General features: G+C 51.2%; 26 non-coding genes across 26 annotated transcripts; 6 read left to right on the top strand and 20 right to left on the bottom strand.

Moving 5' to 3' along the window:
- The first annotated feature begins 6 nt into the window (after nucleotides 1–6).
- Trnag-ucc (transfer RNA glycine (anticodon UCC)) lies at nucleotides 7–78 on the top strand. The gene has a single exon. It is a non-coding gene; the product is annotated as a tRNA-Gly (tRNA).
- Nucleotides 79–353: 275 nt separating this feature from the next.
- Nucleotides 354–435, bottom strand: Trnas-aga (transfer RNA serine (anticodon AGA)). Its single transcript has one exon. It is a non-coding gene; the product is annotated as a tRNA-Ser (tRNA).
- Nucleotides 436–574: 139 nt separating this feature from the next.
- On the bottom strand, nucleotides 575–647 carry Trnak-uuu (transfer RNA lysine (anticodon UUU)). Its single transcript has one exon. It is a non-coding gene; the product is annotated as a tRNA-Lys (tRNA).
- A 296-nt stretch (nucleotides 648–943) lies between these two features.
- Nucleotides 944–1,015, bottom strand: Trnae-uuc (transfer RNA glutamic acid (anticodon UUC)). The gene has a single exon. It is a non-coding gene; the product is annotated as a tRNA-Glu (tRNA).
- Nucleotides 1,016–1,323: 308 nt separating this feature from the next.
- On the bottom strand, nucleotides 1,324–1,396 carry Trnam-cau (transfer RNA methionine (anticodon CAU)). The gene has a single exon. It is a non-coding gene; the product is annotated as a tRNA-Met (tRNA).
- A 979-nt stretch (nucleotides 1,397–2,375) lies between these two features.
- Nucleotides 2,376–2,447, top strand: Trnag-ucc (transfer RNA glycine (anticodon UCC)). Its single transcript has one exon. It is a non-coding gene; the product is annotated as a tRNA-Gly (tRNA).
- Nucleotides 2,448–2,722: 275 nt separating this feature from the next.
- Trnas-aga (transfer RNA serine (anticodon AGA)) lies at nucleotides 2,723–2,804 on the bottom strand. The gene has a single exon. It is a non-coding gene; the product is annotated as a tRNA-Ser (tRNA).
- Nucleotides 2,805–2,943: 139 nt separating this feature from the next.
- On the bottom strand, nucleotides 2,944–3,016 carry Trnak-uuu (transfer RNA lysine (anticodon UUU)). The gene has a single exon. It is a non-coding gene; the product is annotated as a tRNA-Lys (tRNA).
- Nucleotides 3,017–3,312: 296 nt separating this feature from the next.
- Nucleotides 3,313–3,384, bottom strand: Trnae-uuc (transfer RNA glutamic acid (anticodon UUC)). Its single transcript has one exon. It is a non-coding gene; the product is annotated as a tRNA-Glu (tRNA).
- A 308-nt stretch (nucleotides 3,385–3,692) lies between these two features.
- Nucleotides 3,693–3,765, bottom strand: Trnam-cau (transfer RNA methionine (anticodon CAU)). The gene has a single exon. It is a non-coding gene; the product is annotated as a tRNA-Met (tRNA).
- Nucleotides 3,766–4,744: 979 nt separating this feature from the next.
- Trnag-ucc (transfer RNA glycine (anticodon UCC)) lies at nucleotides 4,745–4,816 on the top strand. The gene has a single exon. It is a non-coding gene; the product is annotated as a tRNA-Gly (tRNA).
- A 275-nt stretch (nucleotides 4,817–5,091) lies between these two features.
- Trnas-aga (transfer RNA serine (anticodon AGA)) lies at nucleotides 5,092–5,173 on the bottom strand. The gene has a single exon. It is a non-coding gene; the product is annotated as a tRNA-Ser (tRNA).
- A 139-nt stretch (nucleotides 5,174–5,312) lies between these two features.
- Trnak-uuu (transfer RNA lysine (anticodon UUU)) lies at nucleotides 5,313–5,385 on the bottom strand. Its single transcript has one exon. It is a non-coding gene; the product is annotated as a tRNA-Lys (tRNA).
- Nucleotides 5,386–5,681: 296 nt separating this feature from the next.
- On the bottom strand, nucleotides 5,682–5,753 carry Trnae-uuc (transfer RNA glutamic acid (anticodon UUC)). Its single transcript has one exon. It is a non-coding gene; the product is annotated as a tRNA-Glu (tRNA).
- Nucleotides 5,754–6,061: 308 nt separating this feature from the next.
- On the bottom strand, nucleotides 6,062–6,134 carry Trnam-cau (transfer RNA methionine (anticodon CAU)). Its single transcript has one exon. It is a non-coding gene; the product is annotated as a tRNA-Met (tRNA).
- Nucleotides 6,135–7,113: 979 nt separating this feature from the next.
- On the top strand, nucleotides 7,114–7,185 carry Trnag-ucc (transfer RNA glycine (anticodon UCC)). The gene has a single exon. It is a non-coding gene; the product is annotated as a tRNA-Gly (tRNA).
- A 275-nt stretch (nucleotides 7,186–7,460) lies between these two features.
- Trnas-aga (transfer RNA serine (anticodon AGA)) lies at nucleotides 7,461–7,542 on the bottom strand. Its single transcript has one exon. It is a non-coding gene; the product is annotated as a tRNA-Ser (tRNA).
- Nucleotides 7,543–7,681: 139 nt separating this feature from the next.
- On the bottom strand, nucleotides 7,682–7,754 carry Trnak-uuu (transfer RNA lysine (anticodon UUU)). The gene has a single exon. It is a non-coding gene; the product is annotated as a tRNA-Lys (tRNA).
- A 296-nt stretch (nucleotides 7,755–8,050) lies between these two features.
- Nucleotides 8,051–8,122, bottom strand: Trnae-uuc (transfer RNA glutamic acid (anticodon UUC)). Its single transcript has one exon. It is a non-coding gene; the product is annotated as a tRNA-Glu (tRNA).
- Nucleotides 8,123–8,430: 308 nt separating this feature from the next.
- Trnam-cau (transfer RNA methionine (anticodon CAU)) lies at nucleotides 8,431–8,503 on the bottom strand. The gene has a single exon. It is a non-coding gene; the product is annotated as a tRNA-Met (tRNA).
- A 979-nt stretch (nucleotides 8,504–9,482) lies between these two features.
- On the top strand, nucleotides 9,483–9,554 carry Trnag-ucc (transfer RNA glycine (anticodon UCC)). Its single transcript has one exon. It is a non-coding gene; the product is annotated as a tRNA-Gly (tRNA).
- Nucleotides 9,555–11,822: 2,268 nt separating this feature from the next.
- Nucleotides 11,823–11,895, bottom strand: Trnak-uuu (transfer RNA lysine (anticodon UUU)). Its single transcript has one exon. It is a non-coding gene; the product is annotated as a tRNA-Lys (tRNA).
- Nucleotides 11,896–12,191: 296 nt separating this feature from the next.
- Nucleotides 12,192–12,263, bottom strand: Trnae-uuc (transfer RNA glutamic acid (anticodon UUC)). Its single transcript has one exon. It is a non-coding gene; the product is annotated as a tRNA-Glu (tRNA).
- Nucleotides 12,264–12,571: 308 nt separating this feature from the next.
- On the bottom strand, nucleotides 12,572–12,644 carry Trnam-cau (transfer RNA methionine (anticodon CAU)). The gene has a single exon. It is a non-coding gene; the product is annotated as a tRNA-Met (tRNA).
- Nucleotides 12,645–13,623: 979 nt separating this feature from the next.
- On the top strand, nucleotides 13,624–13,695 carry Trnag-ucc (transfer RNA glycine (anticodon UCC)). Its single transcript has one exon. It is a non-coding gene; the product is annotated as a tRNA-Gly (tRNA).
- A 275-nt stretch (nucleotides 13,696–13,970) lies between these two features.
- Nucleotides 13,971–14,052, bottom strand: Trnas-aga (transfer RNA serine (anticodon AGA)). Its single transcript has one exon. It is a non-coding gene; the product is annotated as a tRNA-Ser (tRNA).
- Nucleotides 14,053–15,193: the final 1,141 nt, after the last annotated feature.

The following is a 15,193-nucleotide window of genomic DNA, read 5'->3' as shown; positions in this document are numbered from 1 at the left end:
GGCTGTGCGGTGGTGGTGTAATGGTGAGCATAGTTGCCTTCCAAGCAGTTGATCCGGGTTCGATTCCCGGCCACCGCAAGTGGCGCTGGTTTTTTCGTATGAGTATGTGAGCCGCGTGCTGTTACATGAAGGTTTTTTTCGTCGTTGCTCCACGCAGACCATCCTGTAGTATGTCCCGACTTGTCCCGACTTTGCTCGGCTGACGCGAAAGCTGACGCTTGGAATTCGCCCTTATCAAAATGACAGGCACTATAAACGGCTGTGAGAGGCGAGGTGTGGAGAGGTACCAAAACGACAGGCAAACTGCGAAATTTTCTGCTCGTTCTTCTTAAACAAAAAAAGAAAAAAACCGACGCAGTCGGTAGGACTCGAACCTACGCTCCCAGAGGGAATCTGATTTCTAGTCAGACGCCTTAACCACTCGGCCACGACTGCTCGTAACTGAAGTTTCCCTGGAATCGTGAGAAATGCAACCGGTCTGCGCAGAATGTTGACAGGAAACGAACTCTGTGCACTGATTACGGCAGGGCTACCATCGCTACGAGACGAGCCATTGCGGAAACGTTAAAATCTTCGCCCGGACAGGGACTTGAACCCTGGACCCTTAGGTTAAAAGCCTAATGCTCTACCGACTGAGCTATCCGGGCTCACCCTTGTTGCGGATGGAGCGGCTGCAAGCAATGTGAATAACTGGAACGCGTGTGTAGGCGTACTACGGTAACAGCTGGCTTCTGCCGCAACTGGCGACTTCACCGACTTCCCACTGACGCTGGTAGCAGCCCAACAGCGGACCAGTGCCACTTCTCCCTTTATTCCGGTGCCGACAGTAATTGCATCATGTGCCTGTTTTCCCCGATTACGTTCGGCCGAAGCTCCGGAGGGTGGGCGACAAACGACAGTTCGAAGGCCAAAACATGGAGCGTTGTGTGCGCAAAAACTTCCGTTCCGGTACCGGGAATCGAACCCGGGCCTCCTGGGTGAAAGCCAGGTATCCTAGCCACTAGACCACACCGGATTTGCTCGATAAGCGTGAGATCTTCTCCGTCTCCTCTCGTATTTCGTGCTGAATCTGGTCTCAGTGGTGTTCTCTGTTTGCGAGCATATTTGCGCCTACAGACTGGCATGGCGCACAGCTCGAAATTGACTATTCATTATTTTACTCATAACAAGGGAAGAGAAAGATCAAAGTTGTACGTTGTCATAATTGGAAATAAACATATTGACGCTGAGGTGTAGCCTCCTTGTGGATAACGAACGACAATTAAGTTCGTTCCCTAGCAACAGCAACGCCGTTAATTCAGCCATGATGTACAGCAAATTAAATGCCCCGGGTGAGGATCGAACTCACGACCTTAAGATTATGAGACTTACGCGCTACCTACTGCGCTACCGAGGCACGTTGCAAGCAACGTTACAGGAAACTTGGTAAGTCTCGCATATTAGAGATAGACAGTTTGCGCTTTCTCAAGAATCTGTTGTGTTGCTACACGTGCTTTCCCTACTTGCTAGATTAAACTGCTGCCGCAGCTTTTTCAACGGAACGCAGCACTGCCCGAGGTTACAGTACATCGCCCTTGCGGCACCTGAACACAGCGGCCTGTTGGGCCAGGCCGACGTTAGAGTTCAGAAATAGCACGCGACCGTCCAAGTACGGTCTACTGCGTGCTGCGTGTATGGTTCTTCTCACAGCGAATCCTGCTATACATTCCTGAGGCTGACGCAGCTCAGGCGAGGAATCGGCGCGGCAGCATTATAGCGAGAACAGCAGAACGATGCATCGGCCGGGAATCGAACCCGGGCCGTCCGCATGCTAAGCGAGCATTCACCAATTTTTTTTTTTTTTGTTCTCATTTCTTTCGTTGCATTTGTTGGGGGCGGACGTCCGATGACGCCCGTTCAAGTTCATCGTTGACTCGGTCTTTTATTACAGAGGGCAGATAACTCTCAGACCGAACACGCTGAGCTATCGTGCCGGCAAGCCTTACGATTATGAGACTTACGCGCTGCCTACTGCACTACTGAGGCACATGCCATTGAACCACCGATGCTCGACAAGCTGCCCGTGCTTCCCGAGCACTTTTCTGCATGGGAAAGTGGGATTGCCACCCAGCGACGTCGGATACAACCGAAAAAAGTGCTACACACGTGGAGTCCTCCACTACATTGCCTTAAAACGAATGCTCATCACTATCGTGTGAGTAACCTTGCGGCCGCGGCGACTAGTCTTGCCCAAAGACGCAGCGTGCGTGGAGGCGCTACCCGAATGCGTGTGGATGCACCCTCCTACCTCGAAAAGCGCCTGCAGCTACTATCACCGTGGGCCGCTGCTAGCGGGCGGGAAGCCGACACAGCGGGGCGTTGCGAGCAGCGGCTGTGCGGTGGTGGTGTAATGGTGAGCATAGTTGCCTTCCAAGCAGTTGATCCGGGTTCGATTCCCGGCCACCGCAAGTGGCGCTGGTTTTTTCGTATGAGTATGTGAGCCGCGTGCTGTTACATGAAGGTTTTTTTCGTCGTTGCTCCACGCAGACCATCCTGTAGTATGTCCCGACTTGTCCCGACTTTGCTCGGCTGACGCGAAAGCTGACGCTTGGAATTCGCCCTTATCAAAATGACAGGCACTATAAACGGCTGTGAGAGGCGAGGTGTGGAGAGGTACCAAAACGACAGGCAAACTGCGAAATTTTCTGCTCGTTCTTCTTAAACAAAAAAAGAAAAAAACCGACGCAGTCGGTAGGACTCGAACCTACGCTCCCAGAGGGAATCTGATTTCTAGTCAGACGCCTTAACCACTCGGCCACGACTGCTCGTAACTGAAGTTTCCCTGGAATCGTGAGAAATGCAACCGGTCTGCGCAGAATGTTGACAGGAAACGAACTCTGTGCACTGATTACGGCAGGGCTACCATCGCTACGAGACGAGCCATTGCGGAAACGTTAAAATCTTCGCCCGGACAGGGACTTGAACCCTGGACCCTTAGGTTAAAAGCCTAATGCTCTACCGACTGAGCTATCCGGGCTCACCCTTGTTGCGGATGGAGCGGCTGCAAGCAATGTGAATAACTGGAACGCGTGTGTAGGCGTACTACGGTAACAGCTGGCTTCTGCCGCAACTGGCGACTTCACCGACTTCCCACTGACGCTGGTAGCAGCCCAACAGCGGACCAGTGCCACTTCTCCCTTTATTCCGGTGCCGACAGTAATTGCATCATGTGCCTGTTTTCCCCGATTACGTTCGGCCGAAGCTCCGGAGGGTGGGCGACAAACGACAGTTCGAAGGCCAAAACATGGAGCGTTGTGTGCGCAAAAACTTCCGTTCCGGTACCGGGAATCGAACCCGGGCCTCCTGGGTGAAAGCCAGGTATCCTAGCCACTAGACCACACCGGATTTGCTCGATAAGCGTGAGATCTTCTCCGTCTCCTCTCGTATTTCGTGCTGAATCTGGTCTCAGTGGTGTTCTCTGTTTGCGAGCATATTTGCGCCTACAGACTGGCATGGCGCACAGCTCGAAATTGACTATTCATTATTTTACTCATAACAAGGGAAGAGAAAGATCAAAGTTGTACGTTGTCATAATTGGAAATAAACATATTGACGCTGAGGTGTAGCTTCCTTGTGGATAACGAACGACAATTAAGTTCGTTCCCTAGCAACAGCAACGCCGTTAATTCAGCCATGATGTACAGCAAATTAAATGCCCCGGGTGAGGATCGAACTCACGACCTTAAGATTATGAGACTTACGCGCTACCTACTGCGCTACCGAGGCACGTTGCAAGCAACGTTACAGGAAACTTGGTAAGTCTCGCATATTAGAGATAGACAGTTTGCGCTTTCTCAAGAATCTGTTGTGTTGCTACACGTGCTTTCCCTACTTGCTAGATTAAACTGCTGCCGCAGCTTTTTCAACGGAACGCAGCACTGCCCGAGGTTACAGTACATCGCCCTTGCGGCACCTGAACACAGCGGCCTGTTGGGCCAGGCCGACGTTAGAGTTCAGAAATAGCACGCGACCGTCCAAGTACGGTCTACTGCGTGCTGCGTGTATGGTTCTTCTCACAGCGAATCCTGCTATACATTCCTGAGGCTGACGCAGCTCAGGCGAGGAATCGGCGCGGCAGCATTATAGCGAGAACAGCAGAACGATGCATCGGCCGGGAATCGAACCCGGGCCGTCCGCATGCTAAGCGAGCATTCACCAATTTTTTTTTTTTTTGTTCTCATTTCTTTCGTTGCATTTGTTGGGGGCGGACGTCCGATGACGCCCGTTCAAGTTCATCGTTGACTCGGTCTTTTATTACAGAGGGCAGATAACTCTCAGACCGAACACGCTGAGCTATCGTGCCGGCAAGCCTTACGATTATGAGACTTACGCGCTGCCTACTGCACTACTGAGGCACATGCCATTGAACCACCGATGCTCGACAAGCTGCCCGTGCTTCCCGAGCACTTTTCTGCATGGGAAAGTGGGATTGCCACCCAGCGACGTCGGATACAACCGAAAAAAGTGCTACACACGTGGAGTCCTCCACTACATTGCCTTAAAACGAATGCTCATCACTATCGTGTGAGTAACCTTGCGGCCGCGGCGACTAGTCTTGCCCAAAGACGCAGCGTGCGTGGAGGCGCTACCCGAATGCGTGTGGATGCACCCTCCTACCTCGAAAAGCGCCTGCAGCTACTATCACCGTGGGCCGCTGCTAGCGGGCGGGAAGCCGACACAGCGGGGCGTTGCGAGCAGCGGCTGTGCGGTGGTGGTGTAATGGTGAGCATAGTTGCCTTCCAAGCAGTTGATCCGGGTTCGATTCCCGGCCACCGCAAGTGGCGCTGGTTTTTTCGTATGAGTATGTGAGCCGCGTGCTGTTACATGAAGGTTTTTTTCGTCGTTGCTCCACGCAGACCATCCTGTAGTATGTCCCGACTTGTCCCGACTTTGCTCGGCTGACGCGAAAGCTGACGCTTGGAATTCGCCCTTATCAAAATGACAGGCACTATAAACGGCTGTGAGAGGCGAGGTGTGGAGAGGTACCAAAACGACAGGCAAACTGCGAAATTTTCTGCTCGTTCTTCTTAAACAAAAAAAGAAAAAAACCGACGCAGTCGGTAGGACTCGAACCTACGCTCCCAGAGGGAATCTGATTTCTAGTCAGACGCCTTAACCACTCGGCCACGACTGCTCGTAACTGAAGTTTCCCTGGAATCGTGAGAAATGCAACCGGTCTGCGCAGAATGTTGACAGGAAACGAACTCTGTGCACTGATTACGGCAGGGCTACCATCGCTACGAGACGAGCCATTGCGGAAACGTTAAAATCTTCGCCCGGACAGGGACTTGAACCCTGGACCCTTAGGTTAAAAGCCTAATGCTCTACCGACTGAGCTATCCGGGCTCACCCTTGTTGCGGATGGAGCGGCTGCAAGCAATGTGAATAACTGGAACGCGTGTGTAGGCGTACTACGGTAACAGCTGGCTTCTGCCGCAACTGGCGACTTCACCGACTTCCCACTGACGCTGGTAGCAGCCCAACAGCGGACCAGTGCCACTTCTCCCTTTATTCCGGTGCCGACAGTAATTGCATCATGTGCCTGTTTTCCCCGATTACGTTCGGCCGAAGCTCCGGAGGGTGGGCGACAAACGACAGTTCGAAGGCCAAAACATGGAGCGTTGTGTGCGCAAAAACTTCCGTTCCGGTACCGGGAATCGAACCCGGGCCTCCTGGGTGAAAGCCAGGTATCCTAGCCACTAGACCACACCGGATTTGCTCGATAAGCGTGAGATCTTCTCCGTCTCCTCTCGTATTTCGTGCTGAATCTGGTCTCAGTGGTGTTCTCTGTTTGCGAGCATATTTGCGCCTACAGACTGGCATGGCGCACAGCTCGAAATTGACTATTCATTATTTTACTCATAACAAGGGAAGAGAAAGATCAAAGTTGTACGTTGTCATAATTGGAAATAAACATATTGACGCTGAGGTGTAGCCTCCTTGTGGATAACGAACGACAATTAAGTTCGTTCCCTAGCAACAGCAACGCCGTTAATTCAGCCATGATGTACAGCAAATTAAATGCCCCGGGTGAGGATCGAACTCACGACCTTAAGATTATGAGACTTACGCGCTACCTACTGCGCTACCGAGGCACGTTGCAAGCAACGTTACAGGAAACTTGGTAAGTCTCGCATATTAGAGATAGACAGTTTGCGCTTTCTCAAGAATCTGTTGTGTTGCTACACGTGCTTTCCCTACTTGCTAGATTAAACTGCTGCCGCAGCTTTTTCAACGGAACGCAGCACTGCCCGAGGTTACAGTACATCGCCCTTGCGGCACCTGAACACAGCGGCCTGTTGGGCCAGGCCGACGTTAGAGTTCAGAAATAGCACGCGACCGTCCAAGTACGGTCTACTGCGTGCTGCGTGTATGGTTCTTCTCACAGCGAATCCTGCTATACATTCCTGAGGCTGACGCAGCTCAGGCGAGGAATCGGCGCGGCAGCATTATAGCGAGAACAGCAGAACGATGCATCGGCCGGGAATCGAACCCGGGCCGTCCGCATGCTAAGCGAGCATTCACCAATTTTTTTTTTTTTTGTTCTCATTTCTTTCGTTGCATTTGTTGGGGGCGGACGTCCGATGACGCCCGTTCAAGTTCATCGTTGACTCGGTCTTTTATTACAGAGGGCAGATAACTCTCAGACCGAACACGCTGAGCTATCGTGCCGGCAAGCCTTACGATTATGAGACTTACGCGCTGCCTACTGCACTACTGAGGCACATGCCATTGAACCACCGATGCTCGACAAGCTGCCCGTGCTTCCCGAGCACTTTTCTGCATGGGAAAGTGGGATTGCCACCCAGCGACGTCGGATACAACCGAAAAAAGTGCTACACACGTGGAGTCCTCCACTACATTGCCTTAAAACGAATGCTCATCACTATCGTGTGAGTAACCTTGCGGCCGCGGCGACTAGTCTTGCCCAAAGACGCAGCGTGCGTGGAGGCGCTACCCGAATGCGTGTGGATGCACCCTCCTACCTCGAAAAGCGCCTGCAGCTACTATCACCGTGGGCCGCTGCTAGCGGGCGGGAAGCCGACACAGCGGGGCGTTGCGAGCAGCGGCTGTGCGGTGGTGGTGTAATGGTGAGCATAGTTGCCTTCCAAACAGTTGATCCGGGTTCGATTCCCGGCCACCGCAAGTGGCGCTGGTTTTTTCGTATGAGTATGTGAGCCGCGTGCTGTTACATGAAGGTTTTTTTCGTCGTTGCTCCACGCAGACCATCCTGTAGTATGTCCCGACTTGTCCCGACTTTGCTCGGCTGACGCGAAAGCTGACGCTTGGAATTCGCCCTTATCAAAATGACAGGCACTATAAACGGCTGTGAGAGGCGAGGTGTGGAGAGGTACCAAAACGACAGGCAAACTGCGAAATTTTCTGCTCGTTCTTCTTAAACAAAAAAAGAAAAAAACCGACGCAGTCGGTAGGACTCGAACCTACGCTCCCAGAGGGAATCTGATTTCTAGTCAGACGCCTTAACCACTCGGCCACGACTGCTCGTAACTGAAGTTTCCCTGGAATCGTGAGAAATGCAACCGGTCTGCGCAGAATGTTGACAGGAAACGAACTCTGTGCACTGATTACGGCAGGGCTACCATCGCTACGAGACGAGCCATTGCGGAAACGTTAAAATCTTCGCCCGGACAGGGACTTGAACCCTGGACCCTTAGGTTAAAAGCCTAATGCTCTACCGACTGAGCTATCCGGGCTCACCCTTGTTGTGGATGGAGCGGCTGCAAGCAATGTGAATAACTGGAACGCGTGTGTAGGCGTACTACGGTAACAGCTGGCTTCTGCCGCAACTGGCGACTTCACCGACTTCCCACTGACGCTGGTAGCAGCCCAACAGCGGACCAGTGCCACTTCTCCCTTTATTCCGGTGCCGACAGTAATTGCATCATGTGCCTGTTTTCCCCGATTACGTTCGGCCGAAGCTCCGGAGGGTGGGCGACAAACGACAGTTCGAAGGCCAAAACATGGAGCGTTGTGTGCGCAAAAACTTCCGTTCCGGTACCGGGAATCGAACCCGGGCCTCCTGGGTGAAAGCCAGGTATCCTAGCCACTAGACCACACCGGATTTGCTCGATAAGCGTGAGATCTTCTCCGTCTCCTCTCGTATTTCGTGCTGAATCTGGTCTCAGTGGTGTTCTCTGTTTGCGAGCATATTTGCGCCTACAGACTGGCATGGCGCACAGCTCGAAATTGACTATTCATTATTTTACTCATAACAAGGGAAGAGAAAGATCAAAGTTGTACGTTGTCATAATTGGAAATAAACATATTGACGCTGAGGTGTAGCCTCCTTGTGGATAACGAACGACAATTAAGTTCGTTCCCTAGCAACAGCAACGCCGTTAATTCAGCCATGATGTACAGCAAATTAAATGCCCCGGGTGAGGATCGAACTCACGACCTTAAGATTATGAGACTTACGCGCTACCTACTGCGCTACCGAGGCACGTTGCAAGCAACGTTACAGGAAACTTGGTAAGTCTCGCATATTAGAGATAGACAGTTTGCGCTTTCTCAAGAATCTGTTGTGTTGCTACACGTGCTTTCCCTACTTGCTAGATTAAACTGCTGCCGCAGCTTTTTCAACGGAACGCAGCACTGCCCGAGGTTACAGTACATCGCCCTTGCGGCACCTGAACACAGCGGCCTGTTGGGCCAGGCCGACGTTAGAGTTCAGAAATAGCACGCGACCGTCCAAGTACGGTCTACTGCGTGCTGCGTGTATGGTTCTTCTCACAGCGAATCCTGCTATACATTCCTGAGGCTGACGCAGCTCAGGCGAGGAATCGGCGCGGCAGCATTATAGCGAGAACAGCAGAACGATGCATCGGCCGGGAATCGAACCCGGGCCGTCCGCATGCTAAGCGAGCATTCACCAATTTTTTTTTTTTTTGTTCTCATTTCTTTCGTTGCATTTGTTGGGGGCGGACGTCCGATGACGCCCGTTCAAGTTCATCGTTGACTCGGTCTTTTATTACAGAGGGCAGATAACTCTCAGACCGAACACGCTGAGCTATCGTGCCGGCAAGCCTTACGATTATGAGACTTACGCGCTGCCTACTGCACTACTGAGGCACATGCCATTGAACCACCGATGCTCGACAAGCTGCCCGTGCTTCCCGAGCACTTTTCTGCATGGGAAAGTGGGATTGCCACCCAGCGACGTCGGATACAACCGAAAAAAGTGCTACACACGTGGAGTCCTCCACTACATTGCCTTAAAACGAATGCTCATCACTATCGTGTGAGTAACCTTGCGGCCGCGGCGACTAGTCTTGCCCAAAGACGCAGCGTGCGTGGAGGCGCTACCCGAATGCGTGTGGATGCACCCTCCTACCTCGAAAAGCGCCTGCAGCTACTATCACCGTGGGCCGCTGCTAGCGGGCGGGAAGCCGACACAGCGGGGCGTTGCGAGCAGCGGCTGTGCGGTGGTGGTGTAATGGTGAGCATAGTTGCCTTCCAAACAGTTGATCCGGGTTCGATTCCCGGCCACCGCAAGTGGCGCTGGTTTTTTCGTATGAGTATGTGAGCCGCGTGCTGTTACATGAAGGTTTTTTTCGTCGTTGCTCCACGCAGACCATCCTGTAGTATGTCCCGACTTGTCCCGACTTTGCTCGGCTGACGCGAAAGCTGACGCTTGGAATTCGCCCTTATCAAAATGACAGGCACTATAAACGGCTGTGAGAGGCGAGGTGTGGAGAGGTACCAAAACGACAGGCAAACTGCGAAATTTTCTGCTCGTTCTTCTTAAACAAAAAAAGAAAAAAACCGACGCAGTCGGTAGGACTCGAACCTACGCTCCCAGAGGGAATCTGATTTCTAGTCAGACGCCTTAACCACTTTTTTTTTTTTTTTTTTTTTTTTATCCATTTTTTTGTTTTTCATTTTAACCACTTTTTTCCATGAAAAACTAAACCCTTAACCTTCTATGAAAATAAAGTTGAATGTTGAAAACGACAACGAAAAGACTGCCCTCCTGGGCAAGGGAGATTTGCTGCTCGAAGAATAAACGTAACATAAACACAGCTTCTTATCTCACTCAATGAAAGTTCCTGTTGCCAGTGTGCAGCAAGTCAGTGAAGGCCCCAGTGTGAGGGGGAGGCAGGACACGACACAGAAGCAGTGGGGCCTCTTCGCGGCACTACTGGTGTCCCGCGGCCTGGCCTCACCCCCGTACACTCAGGTGACCTATCCGATACCCATGCGATTAAATGCTATTTTAAGCATATTGCCGAAGAGTTTCCCATGATTCGGGTACGTGCATGTTTTGGCGAATTCGATATTCATAAACATCTTGAATTCCAAAAAATTGTCACCGCCAAAATTATTAAAGACGTAGCTGGAATAGGTACCCAGCAACCACAAAACTGCATTGTTTTTCGTCTGCGGATAAAACTGCACATCAGGACGAGACAGTAGTGTTGACGAAACATTGGCGGTTGTAGTCCTGGTAAGAAGAGCTATTTTTTCTCGAAGCCAAGCCCAGTGCTGGAGACGTTCCCCGCAGGTGTAGCGGTGGAGAACTGTATCCGTCAGTTGGCAGCGATGACAGAGAGGGGTGTCACTGAGCCCGATTTTGTGTAACCTCTCGTTCGTGCTAACCACATCATTGATGGCTTTGTACCAAGCAGTGCGAGCATCGGAACTGAGGACACGGGAACTGACATTGCGCCATACGATATCCCAGTTCATGCCACCGAGCTTCGTTGCCAATGGATTCTTTCCTTCGTGTTGTCTCCAGTCCGCTATTATCGCTTGTGCAGTTAAATGTTGAGAATTTAAGACCTCTTGACTGATGTAGCTCCGTGAAAGGTAATATTCTCTGATATGTTTGAGCCGATAACTGATGGGCTGAATATTCAGCGGTGGATCAAGGCTTTGCGGCCTGACGGCAGTGAATAATTGCGCTGTAATGCCGGAAGGATCATTGTTAATGATAGCGGCCGTCCTTTTAACATAGAGAGCCATCGCTTTCACCTTGATATCTACTAATCCCATCCCTCCATTCTGGGGATGGAGTGTCGCAGTTTTGGCAGACACGCGAAAAATTTCCCCTCTCCAAATAAAATGGGTGACCTTCGACATAATTTGCTTAGCAATGACGGCAGGCAGTGGCAGGAGCTGCGCCGTGTAGAAGGCTTTTGATAAAATACAGCAGTTGACCAGATGGATCCGTTCAAATTGATTGAGGCTTCTGTGGGAATTGTCAATGAGAGCACCGTTAAGTTTACGCACTACTTCCCTCCAGTTAGCCGCCGCCATCTTTAAAGAGGACGCCGTCAATATGACGCCGAGAGCCTTGTGGACGCTGACTTCCTGAGCGTAGCCCACTTGCAAATGCTGGAGGCCACAGAGGTTAATAAATTTACTTTTCTTGTCATTCAATTTAGCCCCCGACGCCAAACAGTATTGCTGGAGGTGAGCCGCTAAAGTGGTGACATCATTCTCATTGCGGACAACCACACCCACATCGTCGGCATAGGCGCCTACGACAGTTTTTTTTCCTGAAAGTGTTAGCCCTGTGAGTTTCGCCTGCAGTTGGAGTAACAGAGGTTCGAGTGAAATAACAAAAAGTAACATGGACAAAGGGCTGCCTTGTGGTATCCCTCCACTCGGCCACGACTGCTCGTAACTGAAGTTTCCCTGGAATCGTGAGAAATGCAACCGGTCTGCGCAGAATGTTGACAGGAAACGAACTCTGTGCACTGATTACGGCAGGGCTACCATCGCTACGAGACGAGCCATTGCGGAAACGTTAAAATCTTCGCCCGGACAGGGACTTGAACCCTGGACCCTTAGGTTAAAAGCCTAATGCTCTACCGACTGAGCTATCCGGGCTCACCCTTGTTGCGGATGGAGCGGCTGCAAGCAATGTGAATAACTGGAACGCGTGTGTAGGCGTACTACGGTAACAGCTGGCTTCTGCCGCAACTGGCGACTTCACCGACTTCCCACTGACGCTGGTAGCAGCCCAACAGCGGACCAGTGCCACTTCTCCCTTTATTCCGGTGCCGACAGTAATTGCATCATGTGCCTGTTTTCCCCGATTACGTTCGGCCGAAGCTCCGGAGGGTGGGCGACAAACGACAGTTCGAAGGCCAAAACATGGAGCGTTGTGTGCGCAAAAACTTCCGTTCCGGTACCGGGAATCGAACCCGGGCCTCCTGGGTGAAAGCCAGGTATCCTAGCCACTAGACCACACCGGATTTGCTCGATAAGCGTGAGATCTTCTCCGTCTCCTCTCGTATTTCGTGCTGAATCTGGTCTCAGTGGTGTTCTCTGTTTGCGAGCATATTTGCGCCTACAGACTGGCATGGCGCACAGCTCGAAATTGACTATTCATTATTTTACTCATAACAAGGGAAGAGAAAGATCAAAGTTGTACGTTGTCATAATTGGAAATAAACATATTGACGCTGAGGTGTAGCCTCCTTGTGGATAACGAACGACAATTAAGTTCGTTCCCTAGCAACAGCAACGCCGTTAATTCAGCCATGATGTACAGCAAATTAAATGCCCCGGGTGAGGATCGAACTCACGACCTTAAGATTATGAGACTTACGCGCTACCTACTGCGCTACCGAGGCACGTTGCAAGCAACGTTACAGGAAACTTGGTAAGTCTCGCATATTAGAGATAGACAGTTTGCGCTTTCTCAAGAATCTGTTGTGTTGCTACACGTGCTTTCCCTACTTGCTAGATTAAACTGCTGCCGCAGCTTTTTCAACGGAACGCAGCACTGCCCGAGGTTACAGTACATCGCCCTTGCGGCACCTGAACACAGCGGCCTGTTGGGCCAGGCCGACGTTAGAGTTCAGAAATAGCACGCGACCGTCCAAGTACGGTCTACTGCGTGCTGCGTGTATGGTTCTTCTCACAGCGAATCCTGCTATACATTCCTGAGGCTGACGCAGCTCAGGCGAGGAATCGGCGCGGCAGCATTATAGCGAGAACAGCAGAACGATGCATCGGCCGGGAATCGAACCCGGGCCGTCCGCATGCTAAGCGAGCATTCACCAATTTTTTTTTTTTTTGTTCTCATTTCTTTCGTTGCATTTGTTGGGGGCGGACGTCCGATGACGCCCGTTCAAGTTCATCGTTGACTCGGTCTTTTATTACAGAGGGCAGATAACTCTCAGACCGAACACGCTGAGCTATCGTGCCGGCAAGCCTTACGATTATGAGACTTACGCGCTGCCTACTGCACTACTGAGGCACATGCCATTGAACCACCGATGCTCGACAAGCTGCCCGTGCTTCCCGAGCACTTTTCTGCATGGGAAAGTGGGATTGCCACCCAGCGACGTCGGATACAACCGAAAAAAGTGCTACACACGTGGAGTCCTCCACTACATTGCCTTAAAACGAATGCTCATCACTATCGTGTGAGTAACCTTGCGGCCGCGGCGACTAGTCTTGCCCAAAGACGCAGCGTGCGTGGAGGCGCTACCCGAATGCGTGTGGATGCACCCTCCTACCTCGAAAAGCGCCTGCAGCTACTATCACCGTGGGCCGCTGCTAGCGGGCGGGAAGCCGACACAGCGGGGCGTTGCGAGCAGCGGCTGTGCGGTGGTGGTGTAATGGTGAGCATAGTTGCCTTCCAAGCAGTTGATCCGGGTTCGATTCCCGGCCACCGCAAGTGGCGCTGGTTTTTTCGTATGAGTATGTGAGCCGCGTGCTGTTACATGAAGGTTTTTTTCGTCGTTGCTCCACGCAGACCATCCTGTAGTATGTCCCGACTTGTCCCGACTTTGCTCGGCTGACGCGAAAGCTGACGCTTGGAATTCGCCCTTATCAAAATGACAGGCACTATAAACGGCTGTGAGAGGCGAGGTGTGGAGAGGTACCAAAACGACAGGCAAACTGCGAAATTTTCTGCTCGTTCTTCTTAAACAAAAAAAGAAAAAAACCGACGCAGTCGGTAGGACTCGAACCTACGCTCCCAGAGGGAATCTGATTTCTAGTCAGACGCCTTAACCACTCGGCCACGACTGCTCGTAACTGAAGTTTCCCTGGAATCGTGAGAAATGCAACCGGTCTGCGCAGAATGTTGACAGGAAACGAACTCTGTGCACTGATTACGGCAGGGCTACCATCGCTACGAGACGAGCCATTGCGGAAACGTTAAAATCTTCGCCCGGACAGGGACTTGAACCCTGGACCCTTAGGTTAAAAGCCTAATGCTCTACCGACTGAGCTATCTTTTTTTTTTTTTTTTTCCTGTGAGGATCGAACTCACGACCTCTGGTTTACTAGACCAGCGCTCTGCCACTGAGCTTTTTTTTTTTTTTTTTTTTTTTTTTTTTTTTTTTTTTTTTTTTTTGCCACTTTTTTTATATTAACACCTCAACCACTTTTATTTTTTTTTTTTTTTTTGTGGAAAATCAACAAACTAAAAAACTCTTCTTTGCTGGTCTCTCATAGCTTCTGGAGAAAATTAGAAAAAAATGGCTCCGTTGCTAACACAAGTATAGGTCTCAGTTTCCGGTGTACTGGAGTGGAGTCTGTGAGTGGAGGTATATGGGGGGGGGGGGTGTGGGAGGCAGGACACGAGACAGAAGCAGTGGGGCCTCTTCGCGGCACTACTGGAGTCCCGCGGCCTGTGCCCACCCCCGTAGACTCATATACCTTACCCTATACCCATTCTATTAAATATTATTTTAAGCATATTGCCGAAAGTGTTGCCATGATTGGGATAGCTGCAGGTTTTCGCGAATTCGATTTCCATAAACATCTTGAATTCCAAGTGATCGTCACCACCAAGGTTATTGAAAACATAGCTGGAATAGTTGCCCAGCAACCACATAACTACGTTATTTTTCGCCGGCGGATAATATCGCACGTCGGGTCGAGACAACACAGTCGAAGGTATGTTGGCGGTTGTAGTCCTGGTAACAATGGCTATTTTTTCTCTCAGCCAGCCCCAATTTCGTGCACGTTCGCTGCAGGTATAACGGTGCAGAACAGTATCCACCAGTTGACAGCTATGGCAGAGAGGTGTATCACTGAGTCCGATTTTATGCAGCCTCTCATTGGTGCTAATCACATCATTGATTGCTTTGTACCATGCAGTGCGAGACGCTGAAGTAAGGACACGGGAGCTGACATTACGCCATACCATATCCCAGTTGATGCC

This window comes from Schistocerca nitens, chromosome 4 (assembly GCF_023898315.1).
Source record: "Schistocerca nitens isolate TAMUIC-IGC-003100 chromosome 4, iqSchNite1.1, whole genome shotgun sequence".
In the NCBI taxonomy this organism is placed as follows: Eukaryota; Metazoa; Arthropoda; class Insecta; order Orthoptera; family Acrididae; genus Schistocerca; species Schistocerca nitens.
The sequence above is the reverse complement of the archived record's forward strand: the minus strand, read 5'-3'. Positions and strand labels throughout refer to the sequence as shown.